We start from the raw sequence: 18,252 nt of genomic DNA, 5'->3' as shown, positions 1-18,252 counted from the left end.
ACCTCTGAGGAAGAATTTGCATTCTGGGTATGCTGGTCCATTTGAGTACCTCAGTTTTGGTGACTCTGTCCCTCCTGGAGATTCCAAAGAGTCAAAAAAGGAAATGCACGTGAAAACTGTTAAATCTCTCTTCCTGATGAGAGTACTGTATAAAATCCCCATGTCTCGCTCTCTTACAAAAGTGTGCTTATAACACATGATTGATATACACTGATCTTTGCACGTTCTGCCACTTTGTACTTTTGCCAGGCCCCTTTTTTTTTTTCCCACTCTAGACGTTGTGGCAGCTTTTCCAATGCAGATGTTGAGTTTTAATTCAAGTGGGAGTTTGACTGTGCTAGTAGACCACTCATTCACCTGATAGTTCAAAGGACTAGTGGAATTCCTTCACCATCAAGTTCAGAGTTCTTGACCTTGATGGTACTTCCTCAGCTCCTTGGCACATGATGCTAGTCTTTTAAAAAACAAAAAGGCTTACAGTAAGCACAAAGTCTTGGCAGGCTTTGGAAAAATTGTCCTTGACCTACCTTGGGCTTCTTCCTTTCTCTGGGAGCTGCAAATTCCATCTTGATTAGGTGAGTGGAAGCAGAGAGGCCCCTATACTTTCCTCAGCAACTTGGTGTACACCACTGATTGCCACTGCATGGGTTTGTCAGCAGTGGGAATTGAACTTGGGAGCACTGGATCTTTATGCACAAACTTCTACTGCCCGAGTGAAAAGGTTCATCTCTTTTATCCAAGACTGTATATGCCTCATCAATTAGTAGTTGACTTAGCCACTACTTAAGGGGAACTGAGTAGGCATGCTTCACAAGTGGTTGGGCTGCGGTCATGGGATGCCTCAAGTCTGGGCACACACTGAATCCTCTTCTGGAGCAGGATATACCACCCAAACTGGTAAATAGGGCAGTTCACACACTTCCCGCAGATATAGTTTCAGAGTCTTTGCAGGTTCAAGCAGATGTTACCGCACTGCGCCTAGTGTAACATTTTCAAGCTTCACTTCATAGCCATAATTGCTAAAACCTTACAATTTTTAAAAATGCATGGTGAGATTCTTATGTAAAACACCTGAACTCGGGAGCGAAGGCTATCAAAAGGGTCTGTAGCGCCTTTGGTTCCCACCAGCCCTGTGCCATAAGCATTTAGGGGAGTAAGCTTGGATGAAGCCATAAGCTCTTCTTCTGTCTGGATTCTCTAGTCCTTCTGAAGGGAAGAGAAGTTCAGACATTACAGAGCCTATCTGATGCCTGAGTCTGGAACAGCACTGGCATATATGTCAAATCCTTCACATAAAGTGTGTTACCTTACAGCTCGGTGTTTTGGAGAAACCAGAGCATGACCACCTACCAGCCCTGTGCTCTTGAGGAGCCAGGGAGTGACACTCATGGAAAACAAATACTCTTCTGCCAGGCTCTGCTTGAATCAAAGACAAAGCACTCAAACTGGCAGGGGTGGACACACCTAAATCCTACCAACAAGGGCAACTGGATTGAGGAAACACCCCCAGCCTCATCTGCATTGAAGATATAAGAGAAAGACATCTCCAATAGCACAATGAATGGAGAACAGCTCTTCCAAAGCAGGAACAGCACTAAACTATAGGCTAGCAAAAGCAGAGAAGCGCTGTCTGATGGGCAATCTCTGCTCCAGATGTTAATGAACCCAGGCCTGCTCACACTCAAATTAGTCATTACCAGACCAATTCTAGTAATGGATCCTACTGATACCCAAAATACTGAAACTGTCCAGCTGCATTGTGAGCTCATTCAAAGAACATCACCCATAGCCAGACATGATCTGTCTCTATTGTCTCCTCAGTTTACGCATAATCAAATCCAGTGGTGTTCTTGAACCATTGCCCTGTCTCTACAAAAGCACCTACACTTGCTTAACAAAGTGTTCTGATGCCTGGATGTAAACTCTACATCAGTTCCATTGAGACCTCATCTTCTGCCTGATAGTGCTGAGGGCTCTGTTCATCGCCCCCCCACCCCGCCCCAAATCAGTGCAAACTCCATGGAGTGGTAAGATCCTCTCTCTCTCTCTATGCAAAGCCTCCAAACCTTGCCTTACGTAATTAGTGTTATGGTTTACTAGTCTTAACATTTGTAATCAGTTTATTTACTGTTGTAACTGTTAAATATATATTCACTTCCCAAAAATAAACAACTTTCAGGCTGCGTCTACGCTTGCATTCCTCTTTCGAAAGAGGTATGCAAATAAGGCAAATCGAAAATGCAAATGAGGTATAAATTTGCTTATTTGTACCTCATTTGCATATGCTAATTTTGAAAGTTTCTTCTTTTGAAAGCAGCTCTTCTGAAATTAGAATATGCAAATGAGGTACAAATACACAAATTTATACCTCGTTTGCATTTTTGGTTTGCCTCATTTGCATACTTCTTTCGAAAGAGGAGTGCAAGTGTAGACACACCCTCATTGTTAAACTGGTTGCATCTTTCTTCCTTCCTCTCTGGCTCACTCTCCTCAGGGGTGGTGTTTCAGCTTCCCCAATCACTCTACAACAATGTTTCTTGTACCTAAACTAAAAGATCCCTTTTGTGCCCAGAACTCCAGCAGGGTTTGCCCATTGAGTGGATTACTAGTAGAATGCTTGTGCTGTGAAAGTGGGGACTGGGGAGACTGTGATGAACCAGGAAGAACTTAATCCTGTGGACCCTGGGTCAGGCAGAACAGCTCCACTGGGAGGGAACTAGCAGAAGGGAGAAGTGAAGCTCCTTAGGAACACTAGTGTCACAAGCAGCACACTGATAGAATCTCACCTCTCCTTTCGTACCCCCAAACAAATGAGCATACCCCAGATATATGGGCAAATCTGGTAACAGGTGGGAACTGTCTTTTCTAGCCTTCCACAGATCCCCAGTGCACAACCCAACTACTCAGACTGTGACCCACTGAAAGTCCTTTGGCGTCACAAGGAAAACTTTATATGACAGGAGTTTATGAAGATCCGTAAGGCTATTTGGTTTTCTTCTGAGCCAACTTTCACCATCTCAGCCACAAGTTCCTCTGACCTCATTTCATGGCTCGATCCCAACCCTCCATTCTTTCCCAAAACAATGCTCTTCTGGGAACTAACATGCAAGAATTTGGCAATGTAAATTCTAAGATCATCATCAAAGCCAGTCTATGAGAAACTTCTTTCCAACAAAAAAAAAAACACTCCCAACTCACAGGGCACAGTAGCAAGCATCATCAGAAGTATTCATATCCCAGCTTGCATTCTCCCTAGGCAAAGGCCTCCTACTATTTGTACTATTCCATATTTAATTCTGCCAGTGAGGCTGCTTCAACAGAAGCATTTAACACCGTATTCTCCACCAGAGCAGACTGTATAAATTTGTCTCCTCCACAACGATCCTGCTGGGCTCTATACTGAAAGACCACAGGTACATCGTGAACTTTGATCCATTCTCACTACCACCTTTACCTCACTTTAATTCACTTCAGAACCTGCCAGTTTCAACTTTATAGAGAAGAGACTCTGCTTACAAGAGGGAAAGGTTGGCATGCCAAATTTCTGCTGAGAGTCCCCCACTTTCTGCGAAGGTACGACCCCCCAAAATTATACCTTTATAATGGAAGTACTGAAAAGCTCAGATACAGCTTTGTGAATGGTATGTTACTGTCTTTTATGGAATTCCCCTTTCACTGCAATGAGCTATCCTACCAAAGGGTTTTGCTGTTCCATCAAAAGACTGATGCTAAGTCCCTATTGCCAAGTGTTTGCAAAGGAATCCTTAGTGCCTCCAGATAGATATAGTCAGCTGAAGGGGATGAAAGAAAGCCTGGTACTTTAAGCTCCCATTTCTCTTTCTCCTGCCCTCTCTTTCTCCACCAGCTCTGCATTGCTCTGTGCTCTTCCTGAAGCTCTTTTCCCTCCTGAACAAGAGTCCCCATTCTGATCTAGCTCCTAACACTTCTGTGCAGGCTTTGTACTACAATGACTACATGTCCAATTATGCATTTGTTTAAATATGTTCTCTTTACAACATTCATAGTAAGTGCCTTTATTTGCTTTTCATGACTAAAGTTTGCACATTTACCGATAGCACATTCAAATATTTTGAATATGTGACTATAATTCTCTTATGTTTAAAAAATAGAGAGGTTCATGCAAAAATTGTGAAGTAGCACTACAGTTGAAATTCTTCAGGGGCAAACTGTGGTGCAATTTTTAAAAACATGAACAATATTTTCAAACTGAGGTGCTGAAAAAATTAGGCATTTAAAGCCATAATTAGACATCTCAATAAGTGGTTTGGTATTCAGATGCTGAGCTACTACTGCCATCCTAGACTTAAAACTCCTTTCAAATACTCAGCTGGTCAAAAATTAGACCCCACCTAGAGTTGCCTAACTTTCAGATCCCAAAATTGGGAAAAATCAGTTCAATGCAAATACTACATTACAGCGTTATGGCAGTATCTCTTAGATAGGGGAATCATAAAAAATATAGTTTATTTAAAAAGCCCATATATTAGGTAGGCTCTGGTTGTGGCTCTTTATTTAAGGCCAAGTTCAATTTTTGAGGCTTCATCATCTTCACTTTTCAAGATAACCTAATGATCTTTTCACTTCTTAGGTAGCTGTAAAGTTAACACAGAAGGACATGGAAGGAGTAACAATGCACTGCTCTGTTGTACCACTCAGACGATATGCAATTTGATTTGAGTAAGAAGAGCATCCTCTCTCAGCTCAGGTCCGAAGAGTGGTTATTATGAACACTTAACAACTGTGGTTATTTTGAACACCCAACTACTGTCGACTTGAAAGCCCTGTAGGAAGGTAGCAACATTTTCAAGATGTCTGTAAACACCAGAATAAGTTATACGAGTTGAACGATCCAGCTTCACATTACAGAAAGCACTGTAAGACAAATTGATGACATCTTTAGGGTTTTTCACTGGGATGGTGACAAAGCAAGGCTATATTTAGATAAATCACACAGTATTGCTCATGTGGCAAAGGCGGACAAAACCAAAGCAATATTCATTTATACCAACTGGATGTTACACAAAACATTCTTTGCAATTGCAAACACATCTCCTTGGATCCCAGATAAGCACTAAAAATATAACGGACTTCAAACATCAGTGAAATAAGATTCACAAATGATGGAATTGCAGCCTTAGGATGATTCAAATTAAAGAGATTTGTAGGTCAAATCCATCAGGATAATCGCTCATCAAATTCCTTTTACAAAGGATGAGTCTACTTCTCCCTGAAAATGCTGGAAAGGTTAAGGTTCAGTTTTTATCTACTAACTATTACTTCCATATATCCATGACTTGCATATGCTAAAACACAAAAACACCATAACAAATAGCAAATCATCCCACCTGCCCGCATTTAGGACTCCATTTTTAGATTAAGCCAAGCCCCACTTTAAGCAGGATGCAGTTTTGTGAGTGTTTGTTTTGTTTTTGTTTTTTTGGGGGGTGGGGGGGTAGGAAGGCACAAAAAGATGGCTGTCTGCTGCCTTTATAATGACTGCATTCTGGATCCATCTGGGAGCCAGCTCAGTCCTCCTCGTTTATCACAGAGCAGACTATTTATTGTTATCATTAATTCTTGCATTATAATAGCACCTACTAGCCCTAGTAATAGACCCTGAATAGTCTCCACTGACAAAGATTCTACATAACCTCTGTGGGAACCAGTCACAAAAACATATTCCAAACACTTAACCTTTGCCTCAGTTTACATCAGGGCCATAAGAGGGGGTGCATAAAGTTGTTATACAAACCCTAAGTGGTATACTGACAGAATGGCACAAATGAGACACACACATTTAAGTCTGTTATTTTGTATATTTTAGTATTTGAAAGCCAAAGAGACATGTTTGCAATTGAAAGAATATAGTTTAAATATTTTGTCACGTACAATGCTATTGGTGTTGTGTTTACTTAAAATCTTTAAGGACCTTCCCAATAAAACCATATCCAAGATTAATATCTGGTTGTGGATATACAGAAATGAATATCCATTAGAGGAGGACTTATTTCTAGACTACCGATAAAAATGCAATTCAAGCTGATAGCGACAAAGGATTGAACCACCAACAGATAAGAAACAATGTTCTAAATGAAATAAATCTGTAGGCTGTTTCTAGTCTTTTGTGAAGAGGTGTCTGTAAAAACAATCACCAAAAATGATAGATTGCCAACATTCTCATTAACCGCTTAGTCCTCCATACAAATCATTGTAGCCCTCAAGTTCCATATGGGGAACTCTCTCTGTGCACTAGTTGAGGAGTCCAGGTGATCTCCATAACTCATGATTAAAGCTTATCCATAAATGGGAACTGTTAATAACCTTTTGCGTATGTGTTAACCTGTTTAGTACTCAAAGTTTGTGAAAATTTGTGAAAATTGTAGATGTTTTTCCATATTTTTTCAACCTCTCCCATGTAAGCACCTTCAACTCTAACACAAAGGCTATGTCATCATGGCATGATGCTACTGGCAGTGTCATGCACCTGAGGGCACTCAACAAAGCAAGTGAGGCACTCATTTACAAATGGTGTGCCTTATTTGCATACTCTCACGTGGTTGCTGTCCTGACAGAGGCTTCTGTCGCCACAAAACAAGCTGCATAGATGGGTTTCTGTCAACCAACCCCCAACTTGTTGACAGCCCCTTATCTCTGACAAAAATGAGGGATAAGGGGCTGTCGACAAGTTGGGTTTTGATCAAGAGAACCTGTCTACATAGCTTGTTTTGTGGCAACAGAAACCTCTGCTAGGACAGCAATCATGTGAGAGTATGCAAGTGAAGCACGCCATTTGTAAATGAGCATCTCATTTGCATTGTTGAGTGCCCTCATTTGAATGACCCTGCCAGCAGCAGCATGCTGTGTAGGTGCAGCCAAAGTGTGTAGGCTCAGTGAAGAGTTCTCTTCAAAGACAGTGTACTGCAGCAAAAGCACTTCACATATGTTTACCACCACTGAGTTCAACGTGATTTAAACACATGCCTGCATTTCAGGAGGTACCAAACAGCTTTGCTAAAATGGGACATATTTGCTGCACTTCTAGAGCACATCTAACTAGCATTTAAACAACACCTTGCCTTGCTTGAAAATATTGGAGGTAATGGCAGCCAGAAAATATGATATTGTAAGTGGCACTGTAGTCATCCAGCAATAGGTAGAGCCAAAAACCATTATAAATACTCGTGAACTGCTGCCATATTTACAAGACAATATCCCAAATCAATGCCAATGAAAATTCACTGCACAGTTTCATGCATGTGAAAATTGGGTAGAGCTAAATATATGGTAGGGATGTATAATAAGTGACAAAGAAAAAGAGGAAATGATTTCTCAGTGGAGTTTCCCCACTTTGGTTTGTGGTAGCAATACAGTTTATTTCAAGTTCTGGGAAAGGTTTAGACAATTTTGGGTTTGAATGCAGCCCAAACCTAACTTCGTAGGTTCGTCCATCCCCTTTTTCATGGAAATGACATTTTTATGGCTCACCATCCTTTGAAACAGATTTGTTATAAATTGAAACTTGACCCTTTCAGTATAACTAGTTAGTGAATACTACTATTCTGCTGTTTAATACCAATACACATTTTAAAAGAATATTCAAATGCCCATATTTGAATATTTTGAATCTATCTAGTCACGCTTCTAACTTATAAACCATATTGTATTCTCAGGAATATTCATGATGTAGTATTGCATCAACTCCACCATGAAGCCTCTGGTGGTTCCATGCTAGTCTGAAGCCTGGATAGAGGAGGAGGGTTGGTCAAGTGAGTGACAATGTGCTAATCATAAAACAATATGAATGAAGTCTGATGCCAGTACTACTAACTGATAAAAGATGCCAGCTTGGATGTCTTCCAGATAAACAGGGTCCGCGATACCAAATCGAGTGATCAGCTACTAAATCTCACGCACGCTAATTAGCCAAAGCACCTGTTTATTTTGGCAACCATTTAACAGAATATGAGGTTGCATCTACACGACGAGATAAAATCAATTTTCTAACGTTGGGTTTTATCCATTTAACTTTGAGCATCACTTTCCCACATGCTCCTCACAAAATTGACTTACTGCTGCCACACGAGTAGCTTAAAATCGAATGCTGCTGCAGTGTATTGTAGGAACCTATCCCACAGTTCTCTGAACCCCTTTGCATTCTGACCCCAGAAGTAGATGTGGGTATATGACACCATCATCCCACATTTCATTCCACTCTTTCCCCTGTCATGTTAAGTATCTTTAAGCAGATATGGTTGCTACACTGAAATGCAAATGAATCATCAGTAATGGGCCAGGATGGCTGACAGACAGTACGCTTTTGACAGCCACAAAAATCATGACTGCCCACGGAAGCCCTTTCTGGAACTTGAATCTGGATTTAGGCCACCTGCAAAAGAAGGCCCTTATGTCTAAGTAGACATGGTTGTTACCCTGAAACGTGAACGAATCATCAGTAATGGGCCAGGGCAGCTAAAAGACTGTACACAGTTGACAGCCATGAAAATTGTGATTGCCCACAGAGGCCCTTTCAGGACGTGAATCTGTATTTAGGCCACTTACCAAAAAGGACCCTTATGTCCAAGCAGACACAGTTGTTACACTGAAACTCGAATTATTCATCAGGCTAAAAGATCCCAGACTAAAGCCAGGTTTTCACCCGGAAAAGAAGACACTTCGGGACAAGAATATTCACCGCAGCAAGCCTTACTTTGACAAGTGTGGTAATTGTATAGTTAATACATTGCCTTCGTTAAAGACATGTATGGCTTGGGAATGGCTACAAGACCCTCAGCCCCAGCCAGCCCCCCGAAAAAGCATGATCACCGAGGGAGACATCCCCCAGGTGGCTAAGAGTCCCAGCCACAGCCCGACCCTCAAAATCACGACTGCTGAGGGAGATGCCCCCAGGCAGCTAAAAGAGCTCTGCCTACAGCCAGCTCCACAAAATCGTGACTGCCGAGGGAGACCTCCCCTGGGGGGCCACCAGCCCCCTGGCTACAGCCAGCCCCCAAAAATCGTGACCCTCACTGTACACAATCTGTCTGGTACCTTGTACAGTGGGTCTTTTTATTGGTTTGGGGTCGAACCACATGATGCAGCTGGGTGCGGGAATGTTCCAGACTGCACGACACCTCCGGTGAGAGGGAAAGAAGGGGATGTAGGGGTCAGGACAAAAGGTAAACAGCTTTAAAGAAGTTTCTCATACTACCAGGTAAGCACAACCCTCACCCACAGCCTAGCCGACACATGGTACGGGGAGGGGGGGGCAGCAGCTGGCACCAGGCAGTGCAGAAAAAAAGGCAGCTAGTAGGGGTATGCACAGAAGCACAGACCCCACAGCTGTGCTCCTAGCTGAAAAAAAGATTTTTCAACTTCTCATGACCCTACAGTAACAAGCTTGCAAGTGCCAAATTGTAACGGTCCCATAGCCTAATTCCTATGCACTTGAGGCAGTGGGGATATAAGAGGCCAGAGTGAAGAACTGTGGGGCAGATACAGGACATTCAGGGAGGCTAATGAATTTGATTTAAAGACATGCTGCATCCTCACTTCCCTTCGTCTGGATTTTTAAATTCGAATAGAATGTTACACCCGTTGGGTTCCTATGATTTCAGGATTTCGATACCATGTCAATTTTAGTGGTCCATAAATTGAGCTAATGGAATTTACATTGAGGACAGGCACTGGGGAGGGGGGGTGGGGGAATCAGGCTAACTGACAACAGCAATTTTATCTCGTAGCGTAGATGCAGCCTGAGAGTGTCCATGAGAAAAGGTAAAGTAGTACACACACGTGATAAGATGGGTAGCTTTTTGTGCCATTGTTTTTCCCCTTTTAACAACACGTAAAGCAGAATTATACTACTCATCTGCAACTACAGAAGAAGCCTTTAAACATGGTATATCGCCTAGCAAGTGGAGGTTGACATGATCCCATGACTATTCCAGGCAGTCTGACTCTAAGGACAACAGGACCCTTGCTCAGATGCAAGTATCAGAATCCCGAGGATGAGACTGCCCTAAATAACTAGAATAAGAGAACTTTACACTGAATAATGGTATGATCAACTTCTGCCCCCACTGGTTGAGATCAACCTGCTCTCTTACCCCCCAGGAGGGACAGTGGGAAAAGATGAGGAATTCTGCTTCAGGAAGTTGAGTGTAACCCACCTCTACTTAATTTTAATTCAGAGTTCTGGAACACAAATGTACCACCAATATCACAAAAATACAATTGTGCAAAATCCTTAAAAATAACTTCAGAAAGAAGTTCAGAATGCATGAAGCATCACAACAAGCAAAGTTACCCAACACTGAGTGTATGTGGTTTGATACTATCATCCGTGGAAAATCTACACACATGCCCCTCCAATTTTCAGATCCAACCAGGACTGAAATATTCACCAAAACATTAAATATCTTAATGCCTTCCAGAAAAGGAGACATACTGATGCATAAATACTGCCTACGTTACACTGTGCTTCCACTGCCCTGCTAAAGGCATTATTTACTTTTTAATTCAGAAATGTGTTCTTCAGATGGATCTCCCAATGCTTTCAGAAAAATATTTTCAGTCTTGAGCATTCTGCTTGGAATTTGGAGAGCAAATTTGGATGTTATTTAAGAGAGAACCCCTGAAAATATAAATGGACTGGCTGATTTTGCAAACAGCACATTAGAGAATGGAAATGACTGACTTAAAACATTCCTTGCTGTTTGTCTTGTTTTTTTATTGATGGCCTGTACATTCTGATATGCACTTGGCTATGAACCAATATGAACTTGATGTAATCATTTTACAGTCTCATCCTTCGAAAACTCAAGGCATTTTTACCACTAAGGATACTTGAAGAACCACATTCTAGAGCTTGCAGTTTTATATCCTGTCCAGCAAATATTCAGCATACCGTTTATTTTTAGAAAAATCCTGTGAGACTGCCTCCACCCTAAAATTACCCAAAAGAGCATAAAAACACAGTGCAGTGTATGCAGTGGCAGGGCATTGGCACATAATGGCATATATAATTGAACGCTGATTGAACGCTTACAGAAGAGCTACACTTGAATTGCCTTTGGCTCACTGTGGGTTGGTATGCATGCAACTGCAAAAGCAGTCAGGGTATGAGATTAACAGAAGCTTCCTGCTGAATGAGATCAAAAGCAAATTTCAATTTTACCAAGGTTTGATAGTGCTCCTTGGAGAGGTCACTGCCATTAATTCATAGCAATTCTTGAACTGTGGACAGCATTGGGTCAGTTTTTCTTTGGCAAGCTTCTGAAAGACCAAAATAAATACCATATATGGAAAACATGATGGCGAGATGTAAAGATTTTATCAGCATCGTTTACAGAACTCCCAGATGGCAAAACTACAAATTGAACTAAGGAGGTCATCCCACATAAGCAACAATAACATTTATGCCACAACACCTTCTTCTGTTCTCTACTATTTGCTGAACTCCTCCAAGTCCCATGGTGCTTTTCAGTCAAACTGAAGATGAAAAGGAAAATTGTTAAGTTTTAATTGCAGACATGGCTAACTGCCATAAGGGCAAAACAAAGTAGTCGAAATGTAGCACTTTAAAGACTAACAAAATGATTTATTTGGTGATGAGCTTTCATGGGACAGACCCACTTCATCAGATCTATCTCAGTTCCAATACAGACTGACATTTATAAGTACAGAGGACAAAAAAAAATTGCAATAACTGACAAATCAAATACGATTGATGGAGGGGGTGAGGGGTTAATTGTCCTGTCTGAGATAATTATGAGCATCAAAGGAAGGGAAGCAGTCCTTGTAATGTGTGAGCTAACTGATGCCTCTGTTCATACTATGTGTTAATGTGTCGAATTTGAATATGAACTCCAACTCACAAATTTCTTGCTCCAATCTGTTTTTAAATTCTTCATGCTCTGGGACACGTCTGGGACACAAATTCTCAGGTCTTTAACAGAATGGCCCACTCCACTGAAGTCTTCACTGACCAACTTGTGTGTGTTGAGTTTCTTGATGTCTGCTCTGTGTCCTTTTATTCTTTGGTGAAGGTTTTGCCCAGTGTGTCCAATCTATGCAGTGGCAGCGCATTGGCACATAATGGCATATATAATGTTTCTGGAAGTGCATGAGAATGTAACTTGTAACTAACACGGTTAGGTCCAGTGATGGTATTCCTAAAATAAATATGTTGACATGGTTGGCAGCAGAGTTTGTTGCAAGAAGAAGTTTCAGGATTAGTATTACTGTGGTGTAGCCTGTGATTGCTGGTGAGACACTCTCTCAGGTTAGGAGGTTGTCTATAGTAAGGCACAGGCCTAATGCTATAAGGACAGTTATTAGATAAGGTTGTGAAGCTTACTCTTGTAAACAGAATATAGTGGGAAACCAGTTCTCGTAAGCAGAATTAACAAGCAAGATCACATCACGTCAGCTCACAAGCAAGATTTTATTAAACAAAATATGGGATTCATCTGTTGTAGTTTTGACACCCTCATTCAGCCTCTGCATCGCCGCTCACCACTCCTGGTCCCACCTGGTCTCACAACCCCTGCATGTCCCCAGCTTCCTCACCACCCCGCACTCCCGCAGTTTCACTACCCCTGATGTTATTGCAGCTTCACCACCCCCATGCATCCCCAGTTTTTTCACCACCGTGAGCTCCTACCACTTCACCCCCTCGAACATCTTAGCTCAACTCCAGCCCCTCTGCAGCCCAAACGCACCTCAAGTTTAACCCCTTGCCCCCCTCCAACGGCTCCAACCCATCACCCAAGCCCACTGCATATCTCAGGGCTCTAATGTGTGCCAAACCATCAAATTTTGCCAGATTATCTCCATAAATGGGGCTATTTTTGCCAGATGCCGGACCATCAGGATTTCCTAATCATCAGACTCTGGATTAAAGGAATGTTACTGTATTATGGAGTCAAATAAGAGAAAGTAACTATGGATTATAGTGTTAGTTAACTCCTTTTAAATATTATATATAATATCCCCATATGTTTTCATAATTTATGCATTTTGTTTGTTACTCTCTTCCAAAATGCTTTTTACTCAAGTTGAACTATCTAGCTATGGTGAGCTGTAACCTGTGGTAATTTTAGCGCTAGGTGAAGACATATTTCAGAGGAATAGGACACAACATATGTTCTATGAATGGATAGCTAACGTGCTCTTTCTGTCAAACTTACCCTAGTGGGGGATGTCTGACTTTTCGTCAAAACAAAATCAACTCACTACAATCTCTGATCAATTTATGCACAGTTTGGGCTGACAAGCAAAAAGTTTCCAGAAAGACATGTTAGAAAAAGATAGAGAGAATGATGTTAGATTTAACGTAATTCAAAGGAACAGTTAACCCTTCAACTGTTGCAAATGAGTACATGCCTAGGTGAAGAGGTAAAGTGAAGCTCAGATTTTGAGACAATTGACCCATTGAATTTCAGATCAGTTTGAAATGTATTGACTTTCTTGTCCAGATTAATTTTTAACAACATTATTTAAATTGATTAAATCTACTTATTTGTACCTTATTATTGAATTAAAATGAACCTGTTGCACTACATACCACTTTACAAAAAGAAGCAATTTCCAAAGCAGAATCATTGGGATTATCTTGCCTCTCCTTCAATTTATAAAATGAAGATTCCTAAACTCCATGAACACAAGCGTGTCACACTCAAAAGGAAGAACAATTATAACTAATACTTTTGTGACCCACCCTCCACCCTTCCAAAAAATTACAAAATAATGCTACAATTTTAAGGGCTGGTATCTTCTGACTGGGGGTAAATATAAGTGCTCTTCACCACTACACTAAACCTTCATTTCTGGTTGGGATGGGGTGCAAATATACCAGACAAATTGTCACTTGTGCAAGGTGCAATACTACTCATTATATTCCTCAAATTACTGTAATTTTAGGGGGAATCTCACATCGTGGTAAAAAGAAGAACACATTTTTGGCAGGCTCTTTTTTTAATGGTTGCTGTTTCAAGCTTTCTGGAGATTTGAAATATTACAATGCCTAGCACAACAGGACTCTGATCCACGAACAGGACTCTTTATGTTACCACAATACTTTAGAATCCGTCTGAGGATGATGAATTAGTGCACACAGTGCAGATTAGATAATTAAATATTCTCATGAAACGTTATTATGCTGGAAGGTTAATGACTGCAATTCAAACAGACCTGGTTAAATAAAGGAGCACTTTATTTCAGCTAAATAAGGGCAGAATTAAGCTCATTTCTTGAATGAGACAGCTGGAAAAACTAGGAACCAAACCCAAGGCAATGGGCTGGGAGCTGCCCCGCAAACACAGGGGTTTTGGAAGCAGAGAGAGTCAGCAGATAGCAAGAGAAGACAGATAATGAACTGGCTGGAACTGACAGGCTTGGTTATCAGACAAAGCAAACAGTCTGCTGCTGACTGAGTTCAGGGAAACAAGACGGGAGTTTAAGATGGAGAGCAAGCGATCCCACTGCTGAATTGGCTACCAGGTGAGAGTACTAGCTTTTGGGGGTGAGTGAGTGTGCTTGACTGTTTGAATTGCGATTCTGACTTCAGGTGGATGATTTCCAAGTTATTTTGTAGTGTAGACACAGCCTCAGTCTTCTAATCAAGCATTAAAGAAATATAAACTATCTTAACAAAAAAGCAGTCAAGTAGCACTCTAAAGACTAACAAAATAATATATTAGGCGAGTTTTCGTGGGACAGACCCACTTCTTCAGACCATAGCCATACCAGAACAGACTCAATATTTAAGGCACAGAAAACCAAAAACAGTAATCAAGGTGGACAAATCAGAAAAAAAATGTTCAAGTGAGCAAATCAGACAGTAGGGGGGCAGGGGGGAGTCAAGAGTTAGATTAAGCCAAGTATGCAAACGAGCCCCTATAATGACCCAGAAAATTCCCATCCCGGTTCAAACCACATGTTAATGTGCCAATTTGAATATAAAAAAAGTTCAGCAGCCTCTCTTTTAAGAGTGTTGTGAAAATTCCTCTTCAGTAAGATGCGAGCTTTTAAAGCCATTAACAGTATGGTCCACTCCATTAAAATGCTGGCTGACCAGTTTGTGGATCAGGAGTGTTTTTATGTGCCCATTAACTCCTTGTTTAAGACAGTTTGAAGTCTGTCCAACATACACAGCATCTGGGCATTGTTGGCACATATGATGTTAGTTGAGGAACATGAGAATGTGCCCATGATTCTGTGAATAACCTGTTTAGGTCCAGTGATGGTATCTCCAGAATAGATATGTGGACAAAGCAGGCAGCGGGATTTGTTGCAAGAAAAAGTTCCAGGACTGGTGCTCCTGTGGTATAGACTGTGGTAGTGCGTGAGAATCCTCATAAGGTTGGGAGGTTGTCTGTAGGAGAGAACAGGCCTGTCACCTAGGGCCCTCTGGAGTGTGGCATCCTGATTAAAGATAGGTTATAGGTCTTTAATAATGCATTGCAGTGGTTTGAGTTGGAGGCTGTAGGTAATGACCAGTGGTGTTCTGTTCTTGGCTTTTTTGGACCTATCTTGGAGGAGGTGGTCAACAGAAGCTTTGTTACAAGATGTCTTCCAACACAAAATTCTGCTGGCAAATCCCTGTAATATAGACACAGCTTAAGTGTTGCTCATAACCCTGGTATGTAGCTGTAACAAGGTTTCTCCCTGGAGGCAGTGTCCTCTTTAATAGCCCTACAGGGACCCATCTTGACACACAGCTGATGTCCTTTCAGCAGCCTAGCAGTTTTCAAACAGACCAGCAGGACCCATCACAGTATCTTCCCCTGGTCTTGTAAAGTTCAGGACTCAGAGCGCCCACACTGACCTGTCCAAGGTCCTGCTATCAGACACCCAGTGATCTGCAGCCTTCCCTAGGCACAGTCCTACCTGCAGTGAACTGTTGCCAGTCCTGCTACCCAGCCACCCAGCCAAGCACCCTGCCCCTCCCTCTTCAAGCTCCAGGCAGCAACTGACTGCTGTATCACTGCCACTTCCTTCTATATATCTGTTCTGGTACCATAATGATCACCCTAGCCATCCCTCTGGTTGACTGCTCTCTTGTAGCCACTGTAGGCTGCCAAAAGAACTTCTCCTCTGCTATTTTCTAGTCAGGATTGCAAGACCTTCACATTTATTCCATTCCATCACAATAACCTATTGACAGGAGAACTGAAAAACAGTGGGCCACTTTTGCAAGCTCATGCTTGTAATTGCACCATGACACTGTGATGTTTGTTCATCGGACAGCAAGTCCACAAGTCTTATGTGCAAATTTCTTGTGACATTCTAGTTATTATCTATGCCTTTCCTAATGCCTTTTTGACAGCTGCTGCTCATTGACCTGATGTATTCAGGGAACTAACTATACTACCCTCAAGATCTGTTTCTTATGTGGTGACAGCTAATTTAGACCCCCTTCATTTTGTATGTATTGTTGGAATGTTTTCCAATGTGCTGCACTTTACATTTATCAACACTGAATATTGTCTGCCATTTTGTTCCCCAGTCAACCACTTTGTGACATCCCTTTGTAATTCCTTGTTTTTGACTTAATTACCAGAAGTACTTTTGTATCATTTGCAAATTTTGCCATCTCACAGTTCACACCCTTTTCCACATCACTTACACGGAGCTTGAACATCACTGTGCTCCTAGTACAGATGCACTATTTACACTGTCTACACTTTCCATTGATCAGCTTCTGATCCATGAAAAGATGTTCCCTCTTATCCGCTGGCTCCTTACTTTGCTGTAGAGCCTTTGGTGAGGGAACTTGCTAAAGGCTTTCAGAAAGTCCAAGTCCATGATGTCCACTGGATCATCCTTTTCCATGTCTGTTAACATCCTCAAAAATTCTAATAGATCGGTGGGACATGTTTTCCCTTATAAAAGCCTTAACTCTGTCCCAGCAAATCATATACATATATGCCTGATAATTCTGGGTTTTTTTTAAACAATAGTTTTAACCATTCTGCTTGGAACTGAAGTTGGGCTTACCAATCTGTAACACAACCACCTCTGATTGTTGCCCCCAAAAATCAGCATCACCTTAGCTATCCTCCCATCATCTAGCACAGAGTCTATTAAGTTTAAGTAATCATTAACACACCCCAGCGAGTAGTTCTGCTATTTCATATTTGAGTTCCTTTGGAGCACAAGGAATGTCCATCTGGTCCTGGTGACTTATTATTGTTAAATTTATCCCTTTGCTCCAAAACCACCTCTACTAACTCCTCTATCTGGGACAGTTCTCTAGGTCTAGTATGTACAATGAGTGGCTCAGTTATAGAAATCTACCTCACATCCTTCTGCCAGTAAGACAGATGCAAAGAATTCATTTAGCTTTTCTGCAACAACCTTGTCTTCCTTGAATACTTTGTTAGCAGGTTGATCATCCAGCAATCCCATTGATTATTTGACTCATCCTTCTGCTGTGAATAAAATATTTTTGGTGTTAGTGTTTGTATATTTGCTAGCATCTCTGTCTTTTGCTAGTGTCTCTCCATATTCTCTTTTGGCTTGCCTATTTATACTTTTACACTTGAATTGTGCAAATCTTCCCCAGTCGATTTGACTTCCAATTTTAAAGGGTATGTTTTTGTCAACATCATCTCTTTTACTTTGTTGTCTAAGAATGAGTCAACTAATCTGTATTTCTTCTTTTGTAAAGATGGAATAAGTTTAGTCTCCCATCAATTTTCCTTACTCCTTATGACCCTGTGAAGTACTGAGGCCAATGGGAAGCAAACAAGCAGTCAATGGGAGAGTGAGGAGCAGTCAATTTCATGTGTACTTACTAGATCTGCTGAATCGATCTGTAGAGTGTTGATCTCCAGTTCAGCACAGACAAGCCGTCAGTGTGTTTAAATGAAGTACCTGCAGCAGGATAACTTTTCCCATGACTGAGAGTATATCAAGCTCTTCTAAACCAGCCTTAGTGATAGGTTCACTATCCCTGGTCAGAGATAATGTAACTAGTTTACACATATTGATTGTCTAGTGGCTTAAATGAGACTTGCGGATAGTTGCTAGGAATAGAAATCAACATCACATTTGGCTTTAACCGACAACTTGTGGGCAGGCAACATATGTGAGAGACTGAGGAGTAAATGGACATGCAAACTGAACTACTCTCCCATTGATTGCACCTGCTGCATACCTTTCTTGGGAATAAATAAATGACTACATGACGTCAATGAGCAAGAATAACAAGACTCCTAACTACTT

General features: G+C 41.4%; 1 protein-coding gene across 23 annotated transcripts in view; it reads right to left on the bottom strand.

The window, feature by feature from the left end:
- ADAMTSL1 (ADAMTS like 1) overlaps nt 1–18,252 on the bottom strand; it is a 627,217-nt gene that overhangs the window by 367,841 nt on the left and 241,124 nt on the right. The window contains exon 3 of one of the 23 annotated variants that reach the window (XM_074994951.1): nt 11,198–11,295. The exons of the other annotated variants lie outside the window; for them this stretch is intronic. The gene's annotated coding sequence lies outside the window, so the exon portion shown is untranslated. The remainder of the gene's footprint in view (nt 1–11,197; nt 11,296–18,252) is intronic. 23 annotated transcript variants of the gene reach the window in all.

Source organism: Carettochelys insculpta, chromosome 5, assembly GCF_033958435.1.
Source record: "Carettochelys insculpta isolate YL-2023 chromosome 5, ASM3395843v1, whole genome shotgun sequence".
Lineage (NCBI taxonomy): Eukaryota > Metazoa > Chordata > Testudines > Carettochelyidae > Carettochelys > Carettochelys insculpta.
Note: the sequence above shows the minus strand (reverse complement) of the source record. Positions and strands in the feature narration are given on the sequence as shown.